Source organism: Schistocerca gregaria, chromosome 1 (assembly GCF_023897955.1).
Source record: "Schistocerca gregaria isolate iqSchGreg1 chromosome 1, iqSchGreg1.2, whole genome shotgun sequence".
In the NCBI taxonomy this organism is placed as follows: Eukaryota; Metazoa; Arthropoda; class Insecta; order Orthoptera; family Acrididae; genus Schistocerca; species Schistocerca gregaria.
In genome coordinates, this window is record NC_064920.1 from 962,939,849 (window position 1) to 962,963,065 (window position 23,217).

A 23,217-nucleotide genomic window follows, 5' to 3' on the forward strand; every position below is an offset into this window, starting at 1 on the left:
AGTCGTTTTTAAGGAAGCTGCTTATCTTAACTAATAGGAGAATAAAACGCCTTTCTCTGGACCCTAAAATACGAAATACAACTGGTCCGTAAAAATGCACATTATGGGCCATACCTATGGAAAAGCAAATTTTAAGAGTTAATTAAAAAGCACAACCCTTGTACCATTTATTTCATTTACGAGGGTTGGAACTTTAATAGTGGCAACTATTTATTTACAGCTCGAAAATTAGATACGTGTTTCAAAGTTTTAGTGGCCTTCAAAGTAGTCACTGTTCGTGAGCTTGAGCATTGCCCTGCAAAATGATGGTCAGGCCCTGCAGAAAGTGTCATCACTTCTGTCTCTATGGTGTTCATTTTTAGAACACAACCTACGAGCAGCTTAGAGAAAGTGATGACACTTTCTGCAGGACCTGACCATCATTTTGCAGGACAATGCTCAAGCAAGTACAGTGCAAGCAGTTACTGATTTGTTTGACTGATGGGGCTGCTAAGTGCTATACTACCTACTGCACTCCCCTGACTTAAGCCCTCGTGAGTTCAACCTGATTTCTAAACTGAAGGAAACACTTCACGGTATTCGCTTCAGAACTGCTACAAATTCGTCGGGCAATGGACATCGCCTCTCGAACGGTCAACACAACTGGCACTGCTAAGAGTGTCCTACGACTTCCACATCTCTGGCAACGGGCTATAGACGCTACTGGTGACTACTTTGAAGGCCAGTAAAACTTTGAAACACCTATATAATTTGTACGAGCTGCAAATAAATAGTTGCCACTATTAAAGTTCCAACCCTTGTAAAAATATCGCAGGAAAATGGATTTGTTCCTCTCAAAGCAACTCATTATCGTCTTTGCCTAACTCCCTTGGAACCGCTCTGGAATCTCGTAAAGAATAAGGGTTAGCGCGCACAACTGATTTTTGTCACTGTGACAAGAAGATTCCGTCATTGTCACTTTACTTCGTCAAAGTGGACTGCGCTGACGAAGGATGACTGTCACGAAACTGTTTTTGTAATCCAAGTGTCATATTTCGATATGGATTTTGAAACGACGGCCATTATTTGCGAACTAAGAGGTATAAGAGAAAATATCATTAAAAAGAATACTGGAAAGTTCCACACAATGTTCCATAAACTTCTGCAACATCCAACAGCTAAATTTTTTTCAATATTTTGGAATGAGCGTTGACAGTTTTGATGAATTACTTTGCATTTTATCTGCATTAGCATACAAAAATCGGATATGTGATTGTATTACCCATCTGAACAGAAATCTGTCCCATGTACTTAAAATTATTAGAAATGGGATGAAAAACAAACATTAACTTTGCGACACATGTGACATCATGCTTTCTCACCGCTTGGAGCGCTAGTTTCGCACCAGCTGTTAAAAGCGGCCCCTAGATAAACAATAATATTGCCAATATTTCCCTGATGCCCAATAATATTGACCGTCTAAGGTAGAGATTGAGAGGCTGCGTAATAAAACTGAGAACATTAAAAAACTTCGGAAATATACTGCGCTGCCTGGAAATATTGTGCCGCCTGTGGACAGTATTGAAAAAATACATAAGTCGTTGCCGGTATTGTGGGATTTTAGGGCAGCTGAGTACAAAAACAGAAGAATGATGTATCGTATTATTTGTTGTTTAGAAAATATAGAGAACGGCCACGAAAGAAGATATTTAAAAAAATTAATGCAAGGTTATCAATAGAAGTCTGTATAGATATTTATCTCTGTGTATTTATCTCTTACCCAAGTATAATCCTTTAGTGCACGTATTATTGCGCGCTCCTTTAATCAATTTTTCATTGACCTTTCATTTCCGCATGCAAAAAGTAGAGCAATTATCACAGCAGCAGCATCTTTATTGTCCAAAATTCCGAACCATTGTATATCATTTCACAATATTATTGACAATATAAAAAATAAAAAAGCGGAAAAAAGCGGATAAAGTGTCACTAGAAGCCTTCCTAAGAGACAATCTCCATTCCTTCCGTACTGACTATGCAAATGTAGACGAGATGTGGCATAAATTCAAAGATGTAGTAGCAACAGCAATTGAAAGATTCATACCTCATAAATTGGTAAGAGATGGAACGGATCCCCCGTGGTACACAAAACAGGTCCGAACGCTGTTGCAGAGGCAACGGAAAAAGCATGCGAAGTTCAGAAGAACGCGAAAGATTGGCTAAAATTTACAGACGCGCGAAATTTGGCACGGACGTCAATGCGAGATGCCTTTAATAGGTTCCACAACGAAACATTGTCTCGGAATTATGGTAGAAAATCCGAAGAAATTCTGGTCGTATGTAAAGTACACAAGAGGCAAGACGCAGTCAATACCTTCGCTGCGCAATGCCGATGGTACTGTTACCGACGACTGTGCCGCTAAAGCGGAGTTATTGAACGCGGTTTTCCGAAATTCCTTCACCAAGGAAGACGAATGGAATATCCAGAATTTGAAACACGAACAGCTGCTAGCATGAGTTTCTTAGAAGTAGATACCTTAGGGGTTGCGAAGCAACTCAAATCGCTTGATACGGGCAAGTATTCAGGTCCAGATTGTATACCGATTAGGTTCCTTTCAGATTACGCTGATACAATAGCTCCCTACTTAGCACTCATATACAACCGATAGATCTGTACCTACAGATCGGAAAATTGCGCAGGTCGCACCAGTGTTTAAGAAGGGTAGGAGTAATCCATCTAACTACAGACCTATATCATTGACGTCGGTTTGCAGTAGGGTTTTGGAGCATATACTGTATTCAAACATTATGAATCACCTCGAAGGAAACGATCTATTGATACGTAATCAGCATGGTTTCAGAAAATATCGCTCTTGTGCAACGCAGCTAGCTCTTTATTCGCATGAAGTAATGGCCGCTATCGACAGGGGATCTCAAGTTGATTCCGTATTTCTAGATTTCCGGAAAGCTTTTGACACCGTTCCTCACAAGCGACTTCTAATCAAGCTGCGGGCCTATGGGGTATCGTCTCAGTTGTACGACTGGACTCGTGATTTCCTGTCGGGAAGGTCGCAGTACGTAGTAAAGGCCGGTTCCCACTAGGGCTGCCGCGCGTCAAAACCGCGCGTCAGCGGCGTGGTTGCCATGGAAACGGCGTCAGCGGCAAGGCGCGGCGGGCTATGCGTCGCGGTTTGACCATGTCGACCCGCTTCCGCTTCCGCTGCCGCGTGCCGCGCTCCAGGTGCGCGCCGCCAGTCACAGAACGCGCTGAACGTGACGTCAGGCACGGAACCCCGGGCCATCCGATTCCAAGGAAACTATTGGGTAGAAAAATTTGATTATTGGGCATGTTACAGCCTGATATCTTCTCTCGATAAAGGACCGAATTTCGTTCCGTTATTCGTCGTGGTTACTTGCTGTATCGCATTTACGTAAACCTTTACACGAAATTTTAATGAGTGTGCAGAGGTAAAAACGCATTGCGTGGACTTTGCGTACAGTTCATTTTAGGTAATACATTATTGTGTATGAAATTTAGTCAACATATCGAAAGTGTTTTTAAAACTGAGAGCAGAACGATAGCTATCACCGTTCTCGAGATATTGAATGATATGTCGGCGGACGGGCTGCGCGGTGACCGCGCGCGGGTCGCTCGCGACGCGACCGATACTTCGTCCTTCTCGTCGTAAACCATGTGGTTGTATCAACAGCAAATTTCGTTAACGGTTCAAGAAATCGAAAAGTGGTTTTTTTTTTTTTTTTTTTTTTTTTTTTTTTTTTTTTTTTTTTTTTACAAACGGTAACTTGTAAAGGGTTGTGTATTTAGTCACATGATAAATATCCTAAATCTGTTTATCTACCGAGATATGAAAGATACTACAGTTTTTCGGAAGGGATAGATGAATTTTTTTAAACGGCATTTAATAGCATGTGGATTGAGAAGTTAAACCGAGACTAATTTACTGGCATGTCATAAGATATAATTTGCTGAGTATCTACAGCTATTGATTATTTCCTTTGGAAGTAACGAACGTTTTTTTCTTTATACAGTGTAATTTATTGGCTCAAGACGCGTTTCGCCTTTTACTTTGAGGCATCTTCGGTGGAATCTAGAATGATTCAGTTTTGTTTTGATGTAGATCACATAACTAATGAGGAAGTATTGAATCGGATTGGGGATAAGAGAAGTTTGTGGCACAACTTGACCAGAAGAAGGCATCGGTTGGTAGGACATGTTCTGAGGCATCAAGGGATCACCAATTTCGTATTGGAGGGCAGCGTGGAGGCTAAAAATCGTAGAGGGAGACCAAGAGATGAATACACTAAGCAGATTCAGAAGTATGTAGGTTGCAGTAGGTACTGGGAGATGAAGAAGCTTGCACAGGATAGTGTAGCATGCAGAGCTGCATCAAACCAGTCTCAGGACTGAAGACCACAACAACAACAACATGTTATACTTGCAGATTATAAAACAGTTCACATCTTTTTTTACGTGAATAACTGATTACTTACAGTGATTCGAGCTTTTGGCGGACATCTGCGTTTCCCCTCACCTGGTCACATGCTGGAGGTTGAACTAAAACTTAGATTATGGAATATAAGCACATTTTCATGGTTTTTTTCGTCTGTCATTAGCTGTAGACATTTTACCGAAAACACTGATTTGGAGTCGTAACTACAGTGTGTTCACCTCATGTCCCTTCCTGTTTGGTTTGTTTATGTACATGTTGCCAACCTAAAGAATTATAAGCTGAAAACTAATGTTTGTTTATATCTATTCTCTTTATATCTGTATGTGTGTGTGGCTAGCCAGTGATAGTTATATAAAGTTGAAATTGAGTGCAGTAGTTGTCAGACAGTGGTTGAAAGTTTGGTGTTCAGCTGATTTCAGTTTTGGTTTAAATGTTTTGTGGAGGAGTGCATGGAAGAGTAAATTCACTGCTTACATTAATAGATAAAATAGTAGAATAGTATTTCAACAGATGATTATTATCAGAATACTATCACCCAACCCCTTTGTCCTCACACTTTGACGCCTCATAATATGTCCTGTCAACTTACCCCTCTTGTAGTCAAAGTTGTGCCATAATTTCCTCTTCCTCCTCTATTTAATTCCGTACCTCTTCTTTAGTTACGCGATCCTCATATCTAATCTTCAGCATTCTTCATGATCACCACGTTTTGAAAGCGTCCATTGTCTTCTTGACAGAACTGTTCATCGCCCACGTTTCACTTACATACAGGGCTGCACTCCACACAAATACCGCACTCCACACAAATACCTTTGTAAAATAGTACCCAGTCATTAGAATTTATATTCGATGTGAGCAAATTTTCTTTTTGAGAACGCTTTTGTTGCTATTCAGTCTTTGTTTTATATCCTCTCTACTTCTGCCTTCTCAATTACTGCTTTTCTTTCAAGTCATTGAAGTCTTAGAAATGCAGTTTCATTTCTGTACAAGTTTTAGATAATCTTGTGGCCCTGTGTTTTAACGATAATATCTCCAGAGTTTCAAAGAATGTTTTTATTAAGATTGTCAAAACCTTTCTCTAAACATGCAAATGCTATAAACACAGTTTCGCAGTTCTTCAGTGTGTCTACTTAGCTAAGTGGTAGGATCAGTATTGCCTTGCGTGTTCAGACATCTCACAGCAATCTAACATTGTGCTTATGTTAGTTTGTGCAACCGCTCCTCCTCTCCTCTCTACATATTAGTTCCACTTTCTAACCTCTCATTTGCTTAGTTCTGGCTTTGCCAAATGAGTTCTTGACAGTTGCTTCTCCTTTGAGCAAAGTTTTCTTTGTTCTTTCTCATTTTCATTCCCCTATGTTTTCCAAGAGAAAAATCGCATTTGCAATTTTGGGGTTCCTGTTAACGTCATGTTTAGACATTTCTATTTCCGATGGCCTACTTTATTTGCTACATTTCTATATTTTTCCCTCGTGTCAAATTTAATATATCACGTTTTATCTATCGATTTCTACTGTACCTTCTTCCCGTTCACAAACTCTACCGCATTCACCACTTCTTCTCTCAAAAATATCCATACGTATTCTAGCGGATTCCTTCCTCTGTTCCTGTCAGTCGTTGCATTACGGTAACTTTAAGGTTATCGAAAAACTGTGGGTCTTGACTTATTCAGGTTCCATTTCCTTAATTTGCTACCGTTTACTGTCTCTTTAGTTGTAAACCGCAGCTCGTAACCAATAAATTATTGTAGGTTTGCTTCTGCACCAGGAAATGTCTTATAATTTAAAATCTGGTTCGAAAACTTTGTTCCAAAAATTCATTATTCTTTCATGATTCTTAAGCAAGGTGCTGGCGATGATTACATTATGCTCTGTGCGAATTCTATCAGGTGGCTTCCACTTTCATCCCTTCCCCCAAGCCTTTGTGTTCTTACTGTTTTCCTGTACATGCTAGCGTATCACAGTTTAAATTTTTGTCTCGCTTAACCGTTTGAATAATCTCTTTTGTAGTACATTGTTTCAATGTGTTAGGAGATAGTCAACAATCATGAACGGTAGTCATGAAATCTGTTTATGGTGAAATGAGAAAACATGAGTCATGAAATATGTGAAAGAGTACATTGTACAGAAAATGAAAAATTGGTATGTCTTCACCCAGCTTCGTCTTTCCTTCATGTAGGTGTAAGATATAGTTAATCAAACGCACCGGGCGTTTCAGTGGGTCCCGCCTCGTACCTCAGTGGCTGTCCGTCATTGGCCACCGCTAGCGTCTGCCGCTTCCAGATGGGAACACCAATTCCGCGAGCCGCCGCGTCAAAGCGGAAAACGCTTGCCGCTGCCCTTGCCGCACGACGCGCTGCCGCGCTCCAGTGGGAACCGGCCTTAATAGACGGCAAATCATCGAGTAAAACTGAAGTGATATCAGGTGTTCCCCAGGGAAGCGTCCTGGGACCTCTGCTGTTCCTGATCTATATAAATGACCTGGGTGACAACCTGAGCAGTTCTCTTAGGTTGTTCGCAGACGATGCTGTAATTTACCGTCTAGTAAGGTCATCCGATGACCAGTATCAGTTGCAAAGCGATTTAGAAAAGATTGCTGTATTGTGTGGCAGGTGGCAGTTGACGCTAAATAACGAAAAGTGTGAGGTGATCCATATGAGTTCCAAAAGAAATCCGTTGGAATTCGATTACTCCATAAATAGTACAATTCTCAAGGCTGTCAATTCAACTAAGTACCTGGGTGTTAAAATTACGAACAACTTCAGTTGGAAGGACCACATAGATAATATTGTCGGGAAGGCGAGCCAAAGGTTGCGTTTCATTGTCAGGACACTTAGAAGATGCAACAAGTCTACTAAAGAGACAGCTTACACTACACTCGTTCGTCCTCTGTTAGAATATTGCTGCGCGGTGTGGGATCCTTACCAGGTGGGATTGACGGAGGACATCGACAGGATGCAAAAAATGGCAGCTCGTTTTGTATTATCACGTAATAGGGGAGAGAGTGTGGCAGATATGATACACGAATTGGAATGGAAGTCATTACAGCAAAGACGTTTTTCGTCGCGGCCAGATCTTTTTACGAAATTTCAGTCACCAACTTTCTCTTCCGAATGAGAAAATATTTTGTTGAGCCCAACCTACATAGGTAGGAATGATCATCAAAATAAAATACGAGAAATCAGAGCTTGAACAGAAAGGTCTAGGTGTTCGTTTTTCCCGCGCGCTGTTAGGGAGTTGAATGGTAGAGAGATAGTATGAGTGTGGTTCGATGAACCCTCTGCCAAGCACTTAAATGTGAATTGCAGAGTAGTCATGTAGATGTAGATGAATATCATTGACAATATTATTGAATAGTCAGGTGAAAAAGTCAACAACATTGCACGATATTATTTGCCGTCTAGATCAGTGGTCGCCAAACTGCGGCCCCCGGGCCGCATGCAGCCCGAATCAAGGTGGCCCACTGTTGTCAGCCATATTCCATTAAATGCTATTAGAAACCAACAGCCGAGACAACTCAAGGGCGCGCTCAATCCGTGCCGATCAGCTGCTACGGTGTAATTTTGACGCTGAAGGAACATGTATCCGTGAAGGCACATTTGAGAGATTGTCTTCTTCAGATGCGGTGTTTATTTGTAGCAAGGAATATGAAAATAAATTAAGGCTGTAGTAATACAGCGCAATGAGTAAATGAAAAATGACATAAAAATTATTAAACATTCGTGGTCGTGTCTGAAGTTGCACAATGCACTTAAGTAAAAGTGCAGTTTCTGTCATTCATCAATTAACCACGCGCCTCCACAGACGATACAAGAACATTTCGTCAGGTGTTTACAGTGTCACAACTTTGGGTTCCCTGTGGACGCCAGCAATCTGAAACAGGAAATAGTCGACGCTAAGTGTTCCGAATGGTAACGGCTTTTAACTATAGTACTTGGGACCGGCGATCAGCTCGTTGCACCATCTCTGTAGTCTGTTAAGGACACGCAACATACTAATTTATATAGGTTACCAATTAGAAGATCGGTACACATGCCGCCCGCCGTGTCACGTCACAATGTCAGTATTGCCCTTTCAGGAAAAAAGTTCGACGACCACTTGTCTGGACCGTAGGCGCCGCTAAACGGTGACAACTTTAGCAGCAGTATGCGTCGCGACTGTGTTTATTAGACTGTGATACATCCTGCATAAAGTGTTGAGACTGTTGTACAACGAAACAGAGGAGTATATTTCCGCTTATGATCGTTCCTGTATCGTATTTTCGACAACTTTGAAGATGCCATATTGACTTGCGTGTTATGTAGCCGTATGTTGTTTCAGAGGCCCCAGAGGTTACTTGTATGCTGTTTCAGGGCAAACGGCGGATCTATGAACGCAGCTATCGCAGGTATCTGGCAGAAGGCGAGGAATTATTTTCCACGATGATCTTATGACTTACCCAAACAAACATGACAGCATGTAGTAGCATATTTTAAATGATCTAATCGAATTACGGTGTATTTTTCCTGCTATTTGTACTCTTTAGCTGTCATTTATGCACATTTATGGCTATATGTAAATATTGGCTGTATCGTTCTGGATTTACTTCCAATAATATGTAAACTGTTATGCGCATGAGGGACTTCAGAAACATACTATGCAAGAACTTATGTGAATCTGTTCGGTCGTCTAAAACAAGATGTAGTCGACCTGTACTTTCCGCAAGACAATGTGCCACCCCAAATTTTGTCAGAATAGTTTGAGGTTTGCAGTCGTATTTAGTAAATGTTGGACGTCATCGATTGAAAAGTGCCTCTCTAAACCATGCTAGGACCAGTCTCAGGCAGTTGTTGGCGACAGCTGCAGGGACATGGACTTGGTTGGTGCTCCAGCTCATGTGGTATTCAAGCATGACGTCATCGTCGTCTTACGACTGAGTGTGGTATGCAATGCATTGTAAGCCCAAGATAAACACTTCATCGGCACAAATGCTCCAGTTGGAAGAGCAACCGCCTTCAGTTGTGAGAGCATGTTTTGATATTCTAACTCCACTCGACTGTAATGACATTCTGATGCTCACGGAGATGACCTGCAGCACTTCTGCTATCTACACTCCTGGAAATTGAAATAAGAACACCGTGAATTCATTGTCCCAGAAAGGGGAAACTTTATTGACACATTCCTGGGGTCAGATACATCACATGATCACACTGACAGAACCACAGGCACATAGACACAGGCAACAGAGCATGCCCAATGTCGGCACTAGTACAGTGTATATCCACCTTTCGCAGCAATGCAGGCTGCTATTCTCCCATGGAGACGATCGTAGAGATGCTGGATGTAGTCCTGTGGAACGGCTTGCCATGACATTTCCACCTGGCGCCTCAGTTGGACCAGCGTTCGTGCTGGACGTGCAGACCGCGTGAGACGACGCTTCATCCAGTCCCAAACATGCACAATTGGGGACAGATTCGGAGATCTTGCTGGCCAGGGTAGTTGACTTACACCTTCTAGAGCAAGTTGGGTGGCACGGGATACATGCGGACGTGCATTGTCCTGTTGGAACAGCAAGTTCCCTTGGCGGTCTAGGAATGGTAGAACGATGGGTTCGATGACGGTTTGGATGTACCGTGCACTATTCAGTGTCCCCTCGACGATCACCAGAGGTGTACGGCCAGTGTAGGAGATCGCTCCCCACACCATGATGCCGGGTGTTGGCCCTGTGTGCCTCGGTCGTATGCAGTCCTGATTGTGGCGCTCACCTGCACGGCGCCAAACACGCATACGACCATCATTGGCACCAAGGCAGAAGCGACTCTCATCGCTGAAGACGACACGTCTCCATTCGTCCCTCCATTCACGCCTGTCGCGACACCACTGGAGGCGGGCTGCACGATGTTGGGGCGTGAGCGGAAGACGGCCTAACGGTGTGCGGGACCGTAGCCCAGCTTCATGGAGACGGTTGCGAATGGTCCTCGCCGATACCCCAGGAGCAACAGTGTCCCTAATTTGCTGGGAAGTGGCGGTGCGGTCCCCTACGGCACTGCGTAGGATCCTACGGTCTTGGCGTGCATCCGTGCGTCGCTGCGGTCCGGTCCCAGGTCGACGGGCACGTGCACCTTCCGCCGACCACTGGCGACAACATCGATGTACTGTGGAGACCTCACGCCCCACGTGTTGAGCAATTCGGCGGTACGTCCACCCGGCCTCCCGCATGCCCACTATACGCCCTCGCTCAAAGTCCGTCAACTGCACATACGGTTCACGTCCACGCTGTCGCGCCATGCTACCAGTGTTAAAGACTGCGATGGAGCTCCGTATGCCACGGCAAACTGGCTGACACTGACGGCGGCGGTGCACAAATGCTGCGCAGCTAGCGCAATTCGACGGCCAACATCGCGGTTCCTGGTGTGTCCGCTGTGGCGTGCGTGTGATCATTGCTTGTACAGCCCTCTCGCAGTCTCCGGAGCAAGTATGGTGGGTCTGACACACCGGTGTCAATGTGTTCTTTTTTCCATTTCCAGGAGTGTATGTAAACTGTTATGTGCATGAGGGACTTTAGAAACATACTATGCAAGAACTTATGTGAATCTGTTCGGTCGTCTAAACAAGATGTAGTCGACCTGTACCTTCCGCAAGACAATGTGCCACTCCAAATTTTGTCAGAATAGTTTGAGGTTTGCAGTCGTATTTAGTAAATGTTGGACGTCATCGATCGAAAAGTGCGTCTCTAAATCATGCTAGGACCAGTCTCAGACAGTTGTCGGCGACAGCTGCAGGAACATGGACTTGGATGGTGCTCCAGCTCATGTGGTATTCAGGCATGACGTCATTGTCGTCTTACGACTGAGTGTGGTGTGCAATGCATTGTAAGCCCAAGATAAACACTTCATAGGTACAACTGCTCCAGTTGGAAGAGCAGCCGCCTTCAGTTGAGAGAGCATGTTTTGATATTCTAACTCCACTCGACTGTAATGACATTCTGATGCTCACCGAGATGACCTGCAGCACTTCTGCTATCTATGATTTCACTCATATGACACCTGTAGGTACTCTCACACTCTGTGCTGATGTACTGCACTACAAGTGATTATTTCAGAATTCGAAGGAGCCTTTGCATTTCGCAGGCAAGTGTTCTGCCGACTGAGATACCCAAGCATGACTAATAACTTGCCCTCAAAGCCTTACTTCCGCCAGTATATCATTTACTGTCTTCCAAACGTCAAAAAAGTTCTGCCGCCTAACCTTGCAGTTTTACTACTCCTGGAAGAAAGGATATTGTGGAGACAGATGCTGAGAGGTACACATGAGAATTTCTGTGAAGTTTGACAGGTAAGAAATGAGGTCGGGTCGTGAGTCATGCTTGGATACCTCAGTGGGCGGAGCGTTTGCTCCGGGCCGGCACACTGTTTTAATCTCTAGGAAGTTTCCAATCAATGCGAATTTTGTTGTAGAGTGAAAATTCATTCTGGCAACAGTCTCCTGGACCGTGTCTGATCCATGTCTCCACAATATCCTTCCTTCCAAGAGCGCTAGTCCTTCAAGGTTTGTAGGAGAACTTCTGTGAAGTTTGGAAGGTAGAAGATGAGGCACTAGCGGAAGTAAGGCTGTGAGGGTAGTCCGTGAGTCGTTGATGGAGAGCTTAGTTGATAGAGCAATTGCCCATGAGTGGCAGAGATCTTGGGCTTGAGTCTCCCAGTTTTACTAGCTCAGGAAATTTCAAATCATCGCACACTCCGCAGCAGAGTGAAAATTCAATTTTATATCATAATTAATGTTTTATTTATATTCTTCATATAACTGGATTAGGAGTAAATGGCTCCTTACGGGGCGTTATGTATGGTGCTGAAACATGGACACTGAGGAAGAAAGATAGAGGCTTTTGAGATGTGGATGTGGCGGAGGGTGGAAAAAATAAGTCTGGTGGGTAGAGTGGAAAAATGAATAGATTCTGAGTAGAATGGGAGAGTAGTGACAACTATGTAATGGATGTGATAAAAAGAAGGAAAAGAAACACGATAGGAAATATATTAACTGAGAAGGAGCGGCTTAAAAAAGGCTTAGAAGCGTTCGTGGGAAGGGAGATGAGGAAGAAATATTTCAAATTCTGGGTGATGTGCTGAATGACAATTCATACCGCAGCATTAAGAAGAATGCAATGAACTGTATGAAATAGAGACACAACGATCCTGCTAACATAGCAGAATGATGTTGATAATGGGCACATAATTTTCAGAGTGTTGTGTACCATTTGTGCAGTAATGTTAAATTGCTCCTCATTAATGAGATGCAGTTTGAGCAACACTTCTTCACCAAATGCGAGAGGTGGTGATAAGATTCTGATTATCACTTCGAAAAAATCATGCTTCGACGATGAAACCTGCTGAACATATTATCCCTTTTTACATATTCATCCTTCAGAGTGGCATGTATGGCATGTATGGCTTGGCGAAGACCTTTGTTGTAGAAGCCTGAGTTACGGCCATTAAGGAAACGTTCCAGCTCGAAATCTAACCCGTTGTCATTCCAACAAAGCCTACGGAGCAACGGTTTATTTATATGTCAATAGAGGCATTGGTCGTTGCGTTTCATGCTAGGCGAATCAGGGGCGAGGCAATATTTGACAGCTCAAATAAACAGCATGAGTGACGGTGTTCCATTGCAGAACGGGCGGGGGCACAATCTCGGTGCAAAAATACGCCTTGACGGCGTCCCACGACCTGGTTAGGAGATTTCGGTATAATGCTCCTCTGACGGTTTACCTCTAACAAGTATGAATGAGAAATTGCAAGCCATTTGGCGCCTCTCTTTACATAATTATTCATCCTTCATAAGTCTTCAGTTGCATAATTGGATCAGAAAGTAGTAGGCTACATGGACACGGATACGAGATTAACTATTGGAAAGCTTTACTTCCATTGCAGTTGGTGAGCAAACCGACTTTCATTTTTTCAGTTAACACTCCAAATAACTTGGTGCTGGTAACGTTTCCTTCTGAATCGGAAGCGAACCATGAGATTCATGGACACTGGGGACGGGCTAACGGTAAGCCTCTGGTCCGCTTGGCAGAAGGGACGGCCCCAGTGTCTCTGACAATAAAGGCCCACAGAGCAGTCCAGTAACTGCGGCTGTGGTACGGGCCGTAGATTGTGAGTCAGGGCCACGGAACGCCTGGAGAATGAAGTGGTAGGCTGTCTGAAGTTTGACGTCTATAATGTGTCGAATTCGGTCCTGTGATAAGATCTGCCGACTGTGAGTATTCTTCTGAAAACGGCCAACACAGAGTAAGATTGTGGGAAGCCCCGAGATTGTGAGGAAGTAGCCTCTCATACAGCTTTTCTGCTTTCTCGTGGACTCTCTAGCGAGGCTATTTAACACAAACCCTAGATTGGCCAAATGAACGTCGGAGATCTGTTTCACAGATGACTGGGTCTCGCGACTTTTTGGAAGGAAAGTAATGGCAAAGCAGCTTTGAACAAAGGAGAACAGTAGAGTCGATTCTGAGGTGTTAGAGAGTGGACATCTTTATGAGGAAAGCAACTAGGCAGATCATACATGTCTTTTTCATGTGCAGCACTGGGTCCTTAGGCAATCGTTAGCAGCAGATTGTCACAAGTGCTGCACTGGTTCACAGCCTGTCGACTCGACACCGCTCAACTCACATGGCAACACAAATTATGGTGCTTGAACGCAGCATCGGCATGTTAAGAGCTCGAATATTAGACTCTCATCAATAATTAGGATATGAATTTGCAGTTCATCGGCGGACGCTCATATTCATCGCTGATTTCTGACTTTATGTAACAAATGATTAACGATTGTAGGCAATTAATAGACGGAATAACCATTCAGTACTATGTTAGAACACACGTGCATCTGATTCCATCCTCCTTCTGTAACTTTGCCATGCATTAGCTTCTAACTGAGGTGGCAAAGTAATGCAACAGCGATATGCACATATACAGATGCCGGTAGCATAATGCACACGAGGTATAAAAGGGCAGTGCGTTGGTCGAGCTGTTATTTGTATTCAGGTGATTCATGCACGACGGGAATTAACAGACTTTGAACGCGGAATGGTAGTTGGAGATAGACGCATGGCACATTTCATTTTGGAAGTCGTTAGAAAATTCAATATTCCGAGATCCATAGTGTCAAGAGTGTGTTGTGAATACCAAATCTCAGGTATTGTCTCTCATAACGGACAACGCAGTGGCCGACGACCTTCACTTAACAACCGAGAGCAGCGGCGTTTGCTTAGAGTTGTCAGTGCTAACAGACAAGCAACACTGCGTGGAATAACAGAAGAAATCAATGTGGGACGTACGGCGAACGTATCCATTAGTAAAACGTGGCTAATTTTGGCGTAAATGTGCTATGGCAGCAGACGACCGATGCGAGTGTTTTTGCTAACAGCATGGAGGCCTCTTCTGTGTTCGGGACTGGATCAGTTGGACTCTAGGCGGCTGGAAAACGGTGGCCTGATCAAATGAGTTCCGATTTCAGTAGATAAGAGCTGAAGGTGGGTTACGAATGTGGCGCAGCTGTCAGCAACGCACTGTGCAAGCCGGAAGTGACATAACTTACCTTACAGTTCACATGAACTTCTGAGTTGTGGTCTTTTCTTTTGCTTGTGTTGACATCTTGCCGTTTGAAGCGTCACCGAGTCTGAGGTGACGTCGCAGGACACCACTCTTTTGCGCCATTACAGTGGAAGGTTGTAGGCATCTTTGAGTCAAATTTCAAACTTATGCATATGAATCGAAGACAATTATCACTCTTAAAAAAGTGATTCTTTAAATTTGTCATGAAGTATATTTATATTTTGTCATTAATTAAGTTTCCACAAGTTTGTTTTATGGTAAAAAACGAATTAGTCAATAGTTGCTTCTGATTTTTATGTCGTTAGTGAACAATTATCCTATCAAATGCAATAAATTCAATTGTAAAATGGTATAAAATGAGCAGACTACCTAAGCACGCTTCTTGGCCAACTCACATTCCCACGTAGCGTCACCTACCCGCGGTCCCCGTCCATGTCCTCCACGCTTGCTCATTTCAGATTCCACTGGAGTTCGAATGTAAATGTGTACCTTCACTGAAGGTTGCGAATTCATTGCCCATTTAGGGGAATCGATTACATGGATGTTAGATAACTTTGTTTTTTAGAGGTGATAATTGACACTTTGTGATGATCCCCTATACATAGTGAAAAGTTCTCGGCTTGTGACAGAGATGACTTTGATAATGCCCTTTGTAGCCACACGTAAGTCGAAATCTGAAAGCAAGGTCATCAATGAAATACAACAGTTAGTACTGAAAGCATGTTTACCGTGAACACAACCGTACAACCAGAACAGAACTGACTCCTGTATGGAGAGTGCAACTATTTATACTAAATTCAAATCTTCCGAGCCAACGGTCTTGCTTCAGTGGTAACACCGGTTCCTGTCAGATCATCGAAGTTAAGCCTGTCGGGCTGGGCTAGCACTTGGATGGGTGACCATCCGGTCTTCCGAGCGCTGTTGGCAAACGGGATGCACTCAGCCCTTGTGAGGCAAACTGAGGAGCTACTTGATTGAGAAGTAGCGGCTCTGATCTCATAAACTGACATACGGCCGGGAGAGCGGTGTGCTGACCCCATGTCCCTCGATATCCGCATCCAGTGACGCCTATGGGCTGGGGATGACACGGCGGCCGGTCGGTACTGTTGGGCTTTCATGGCCTGTTCGGGAGGAGGAAATATTCCGAGATGCTGGTATTTATGCAGACATACAATATTCCAAAATATACAAAGATAAGATATTTCAAGAACCTTCCAGAAGTGATATGCTAAATAACAAATAATTGCTGGAGATCGGGTCTGAACTGGTGATCCACAGCATGCCAACCATTGTTGCTGACCTCTACAGCACATTGCATCCTCCAGATCTTACGGGATTCTTCCCTGTACTGAAGAAACAGCGACACTCTGATTTCGAAATTCTTATTGGGGCCGACAACAGCAGCCTTGATCTAGATCTTTTATGGCAGTACTAACAGACCTTCACATTCTGATCGTGATGTCACATCCTCTCCTCAATGACAAGTATGAAAGGTAATCTTTCCCACTGAAGCTTCACTATTGTCGAGCAGGTCTCCAGTTTCCTTGAACGTCCCATCGTCGATCTGCGCTTCTGACCTGTAGTACAGCTTCATACAAAGCACATGGACGATGTCTTCGCATTTTTGTCCTCTCGATAAAGGCGTCCAATCCTCGACTTCATGTATGATGTTCAAAAAGGAAATAAGTGAGGTGTCGCAGTGGTTAGCATGCTCGGCTCGCATTCGGGAGGATCACGGTAGAAATCTGTCCTGCTATCCAGATTTAGATTTTCCATGACTTCCCTGAAATGCAACAGGCAAATACCATACGGTTTCTTTGAAAAAGGATGCTGATTTCCTTCCCCATCATCAAAACAGTCCAAGCTTGTGCTCTATTTCTAACGACCCTGATGTCGGTTCACATTAAACACTAATCTTCTTCCTTCCTTCCTTCTTCCAAAAAGCAATGACGATACTATACGGTCCAAAGTAGCACTTTATTAACTTTTCAGATAGTCCCACATTCTGAGCGGCTGTTAAAGTCCGTACCAATTCTCTTGGGCTGTATCTCACAGGCCAGGACTGGGCTCCATTGCCCTCTTAGTCTTTCTCCGGAACGTACAGGATACATAAGCGAGCGAACGTCCTTGCCTCTTCAGCCCTGGTGATGAGGTGTTTCAACTCGTCATCATAAGGTCGCCCAGTTGAGACTAGAACAGTGTATCCATTGTAGCTTCGGCCTCACAGCCATGGAACAGAAAGAATGGTGTGAAGTCTGCAGTATCTTGCTTCGCTACATTGTATACGAATTTCATGATAGGGAGTGCTGTATCCCAATCTCCCTATTCGATATCGATGTAAATCAAACAAACATACATCAAGGGCACATCTACCAATGTGCTATTAAAGTGTTCTGTGGGCCATTCATCTGTGGACGGTAGGCAACTGTCATCCTGTGAGTGATATGGCAATGTGAAATTACCTCTGCTACTAATCTCAAAATGGTTCAAATGGCTCTGAGCACTATGGGACTTAACTGCTGAGGTCATCAGTCCCCTAGAACTTACAACTACTTACTGACAGTACCCCAGGTGAGGCAGTCAGTGAGAACTATTAATTAAAAGCTCAGGAACCTTCTCTAGATTTGATTCCAGTTCAGCTGCAGATAGGATTTGTACGAGATACCCCGCAGATAACTGTGTCATGTGGTGCCATCATTGGAATTCCTTACCCTGGTCCGTGATACATGTATCTGATTCTGTGTAGACTCTAAGAGTTTTCACAAATCAAAGGTGACCAGGTACAAATGTCGTGGAAATACTATAGGGTAACTGGCCACCGATGAGCTGGACTGACAAGCAATTGGACCACATAATGTTCTGTTTATTAGTTGCAATTCTTCTTTCGTCAGTTCCTCTTTCCTTGAAGCTTCAGCGGTGCTGGATATTCCCTCCGTTCAGCAGCAATGCCATTTAATGCAGCGATGACTGAAATTACATCACCCTGCTGTGTTCTACCAAAAGATTCCCTGAAAGCATTTGATGTCCATGTGTCTACATCTATTTTCGTATTCCACTGTGATGTCATACCCTTGAACTTTCAGTGCCCATCTTGTCAGTCGACTCAACGGATCCTTTGGGCTAGTCAGCCAGCATAGTAAATGGTGGCCCATCAAAATGGTGAACGGTTGGTGCAACTTGTCGATGTCCCAAACAAGTGCAAGGTACACTTTCCTGGTTGTAGAAAAGCTCATCTCAGATTTTGGGAGTACTCTGGAAGCATAAGCTATCACCTTTCGAGCATTTTCATGTACTCACACTAGAAATGCACCTACTCCGAAACTGCTAACATCAGTGTAATCTTTTGGCATTTTCTTCACACAGTGCTAGGACTGAAGAAAATGTTAGCGTCTCCTTGTGGACAAGGGAAGATCTGTCTTTCACCTCACTCAATGATGCTGCCCCATACCACGTCGTCAGGGAAGTTTTAGAGATTTTCTGAGTTAGTTTGTCAGGGTCTAATTTTGTGGTGAGTAAGCCATGGTGCTTTCAAATACAATTGGGATAAAACATTTGGGTTGGGATTTCGGTTTGTCCTTTTGTTTCATAATACAAGTAATCCCTGCAGTAATTAAATTCTCTTGTCCAGGGACTTACGTAGCTAAATTCTGCATTTGTCAGTTTTATTGATTTTAACTTAGGTATTGCAAGGACAATTTAATTTCACTATCCACAAACGTTAAGATTTTTCCAGTGTGCTCTACTGAGTTTTTTGAGCAGAAAAAATTGCCACAAGCTAGGTTTGATGGCAACCGCTTGCAACTCCTAGGAATTATTAGGATTTTCTGTGAGGCGATGAACTTATCTTCTAGTGTCTCCCTTTTCCACTTGTAGTGAGCGTTTGAGTTTTAGTGCGTTGAAAGGTGCACCTTTGTCCTATCTCTCTGATGACGCGATTCTTTGCTGAGAGAACTATGTGAAGAGAGATTGTCAGTCCCCCCTCCCACCAAGGAACTTCACTACTGGTCATACACCACGAAGATGACGTGCCACAGACGCAAAATTTAACCGACAGGAAGAAGGTGCTGTGATATGCAAATGATTAGCTTTTCAGAGCATTCACACAAGGTTGGACGCCGGTGGCGACACCTACAACGTGCGGACATGAGTAAAGTTTCCAACCAAATACTCATACACAAACAGCAGCTGACCGGCGTTGCCTGGTGAAACGTTGTTGTGATGCCTCGTGTAAGGAGGAGAAACGCGTACCATCACGTTTCCGACTTTGATAAAGGTCGGATTGTAGCCTATCGCGTTTGCGTTTTATTGTATCGCGACATTGATGCTCGCGTTCGTCGAGATCCAATGACTGCTAGCAGAAGAATATGGAATCGGTGGGTTCAGGAGGGTAATTCGGAACGCCGTGCTGGATCCCAACGGCCTCGTATCACTAGCAGTCGTGATGACAGGCATCTTATCTGCATGGCTGTAACGGATCGTGCAGCCACGTCTCGATCCCTGAGTCAAGAGATGGGGACGTTTGCAAGACAACAATCGTCTGCACTAACAGTTCAACGACGTTTGCAGCAGCATGGACTATAAGCTCGGAGACCATGGCTGCGGTTACCCTTGAAGGTGCATCACAGACAGGAGCGCCTGCAATGGTGTACTCAACGACGAACCTAGAGGCACGAAAGGCAAAATGTCATTTTTTCCGATGAATCTAGGTTCTGTTTATAGCATCTTGATGGTCGCACCCGTGTTTGGCGACGTCGCGGTGAACGCATATGGGAAGCGTGTATTCGTCATCCCCATAGTGGCGTATCACCCGGCGTGATGGTACGGGGTGCTGCCATCGGTTACCTCTTGTTCGCATTGATGGAACTTTGAACAGTGGACGTTACATTTCAGATGTGTTACGATCCGCGACTCTACCCTTGACTCGATCCCTGCGAAACCCTACATTTCAGCAGCATAATGCACGACCGCATGTTGCAGGTCTTGTACGGGGCTTTCTGGTTACAGAAAATGTTCACTGCTGCTCTGGCCAGCACATTCTCCAGATCTCTCACCAATTGAAAACGTCTGGTCAATGGTGGCTGAGCAACTGGCTCGCCACAATACGCTAGTCACTACTCTTGATGAACTGTGGTATCGTGTTGAAGCTGCATGGGCAGCTGGACCTGTACACGCTATCCAAGCTCTGTTTGACCCAATGCCCAGGCTTATCAAGGCCGTTATTACGGCTAGAGGTGGTTGTTCTGGCTATGATTTTTCAGGATCTATGCACCCAAATTGAGTGAAAAAGTAATCACATGTCAGTTCTAGTATAATATATTTGTCCAATGAATACCTGTTTATCATCTGCGTTTCTTCTTGGTGTAGCAATTTTAATGGCCAGTAGTGTATTTACTGAGACGACTTTGTTATGTTTAAGAATTGCTAAGATCGAGGATAATGAATGTTCTTTTTCATGGAATGTAGTGCGTTAGTCTTTTTCGCTACTCACATTCCACCATTCTCTTCTACCTGCCATGATTATTGACAATAGCTGTCCTGTTTGAAAAATATGTTTTTAAATGATTAATGGATTTCACTCCCTAATCAGTCATGCTAAAGTCGCTTAGTCAGTGCAGTATCGCTCTCAGTACCTGTGTTATTCGTAAATACGATGCAATATTCCTTCGGACATGCATGCACCTCCAAAGGAATATTCACTGCTGCGACTGCAACCATTATGAAATACATGAAACGTGTTTGCATTTGCGAATATGGACAACCATCAGCTGTGTAATTGAATGACGATGATGAACATTTATGGCGGACCAAGACTCGAACCTGGATTTCCCGCTTATGGCGAGTGGGCGCCTTTCCATTAGGCTATCTGAACCTGTTTCCCGGCCAGACCCAAAATTCCATACGTCGTCAATCAAGTGCCTACAGCCTACACTGGTATTTATTCGCCAGCACAGGGCAAGCGATTTATTATTAGAATATCTTTCCTGTATGGAAATGTTCGCAATGAACGTACGAGTGCAGGTTTTAGACGTATGGTAAACGACATGTGGAAGTTTGGGTCTGGCCATGAAATGTGTTCGGATAACATAATGGTAAGGCGACCACTCATGATAAGCGGGAAATGTGGGTTAAAGTCTCCATCTGGCACAAATTTCTATTATACAACTGATGGTTGTTTTACTTAGATTCCGTTGCGCCTTACTGATGAAACATTGTACCAAATTCCTTTAAAGTCACTAAATGACTTCAGACGACGCTGCACTCAGTGGAACTTGCAAACAGAAAGGAATTGTCACCTGATCGTAAAAAAAGTGGGTTCATAACGTCCAAGGTATACGGCGGAAAATGTACCCCGTATTTTAATAAAATCCAAATTCAGTATAAGACAATAATCAGACGATAGATAGCATCAAAGCGTAAAGTAAATATGATAAAAAGAACATTGGGCATCTTCTACCGTTGACTGGACGTACTTCCTTTTTGTGACTTCCAGCATAATTACATTCGAATGACTGAACATAGTCTTTTCTTTAGCTGACTTTGATAAGCATCCGACATTGCAGAAAACGAGGCCCTTGAGTCGACTAGTGCCCAACAGATTGGCCAACGATGATGACGACAGTGAGTTTTCCTGGCACTGTGGTTTCTGTTGTCCACGGAGTATTTTCGTCTGTGGCAGCCTCACCTCTGCTGAAGGTCTCCTCACTTAATTCCTTGATATATGGAGATGGTATCTGTTCTTTTAGACATGTGCGAAAGAACAGATACCATCAGTGACCATGCAGCTTTCTTGAATGAAATGATATACGTGAACGGTGACAGTTGAAAGTGTGTGCCCCGACCGGGACTCGAACCCCCGATCTCCTGCCTACATGGCAGACGCTCTATCCATCTGAGCCACCGAGGGCACAGAGGATACTGCGACTTCAGGGATTTATCCCTTACACGCTCCCCGTAAGACCCACATTCCCAACTTAACGTCCACACACTACATTCATAGTGCCCATGCCCACTACACTCATTACTCGCGGCAGACAATCTGACCGAGTCCTCCCGTAAGAGTTCAGGCAATGCGTGTGCATCCGCACAGAAGAAGAAGGTCAATGGCCGGTTAGCCTTAATTATATATGGAGATGGTGCCCTCGGTGGCTCAGATGGACGGAGCGTCTGCCATGTAAGCAGGAGATTCCAGGTTCGCGTCCCGGTCGGGGCACACATTTTCAAGTGTCCCTGTTGATGCATATCAACGCCTGTCGACAGATTAGGGTCTTGATTTAATTATCATTTCATAGCCTTCTTGAAGTAGGTGGCTAGGTGCGCGGCTAATACCTCTATACGGCGACAGGGAACGGCTACGGCGTGTGGGGAGCTACCTCGTTCAGGGTACGGCGATTGGCTTTCCCCTACGTGTCGACTAAAATCGCCTACAGTTGACTGGCTTGAACAGGACTGTTGCGGCATGGTAGCCGTGGCAGCCTCGCCTTCTTTCTCTGTGCGCAACGTTTCCAGGGCGTCCACAGAGGAAATACACCAGCGTGTTGTCCTCTGTCCCCCAAATATTTGTTATGCTATGGGGCGTTACACACCGAGGTGACAAAAGTCATGGAATACCTCCTGACATTGTGTCGGACATCTTTCTGGCCGGCATAACGCAGAAATTCGACATGCCATGGACTCAACAAGTCGTTGGAAGTCCCCTGGAGAAATACTGAGCTGTGCTGCCTCTGTAGCCGTCCACAATTGCGGAAGTGTTGCCGGCGCAGGATTCTCTGTACAAACTGGTCTCTCGACTTTACCCAAAAACGTTATATGGGATTAATGTCGGGCGATTTGGGTGGCCAAATCTTCGCTCGAATTGTCCAGATTGTTCTTCAAACCAATCACGAACAATTGTGGCCCAATGAAGTGTCCGAAAACATGAAGTCCAAGAATGACTAGAAATGGTCTCCAAGTAGCGGAACATAACCATTTCTAGTCAATATTCGGTTCAGTTGGTCACCATTGACCAGCCCATACCACGTAAAAACAGCCATATCATTATGGACCCACCACCAGTTTGCACAGTGCCTCACAGACAATTTGAGTCCAGGACTTCATGGGGCTTGTGCCATTCTCGAACCCTGCCACCAGCGCCTACCAACCGAAATCGGGACTCATCTGACCAGGCCATGGTTTTCCAGTTGTCTA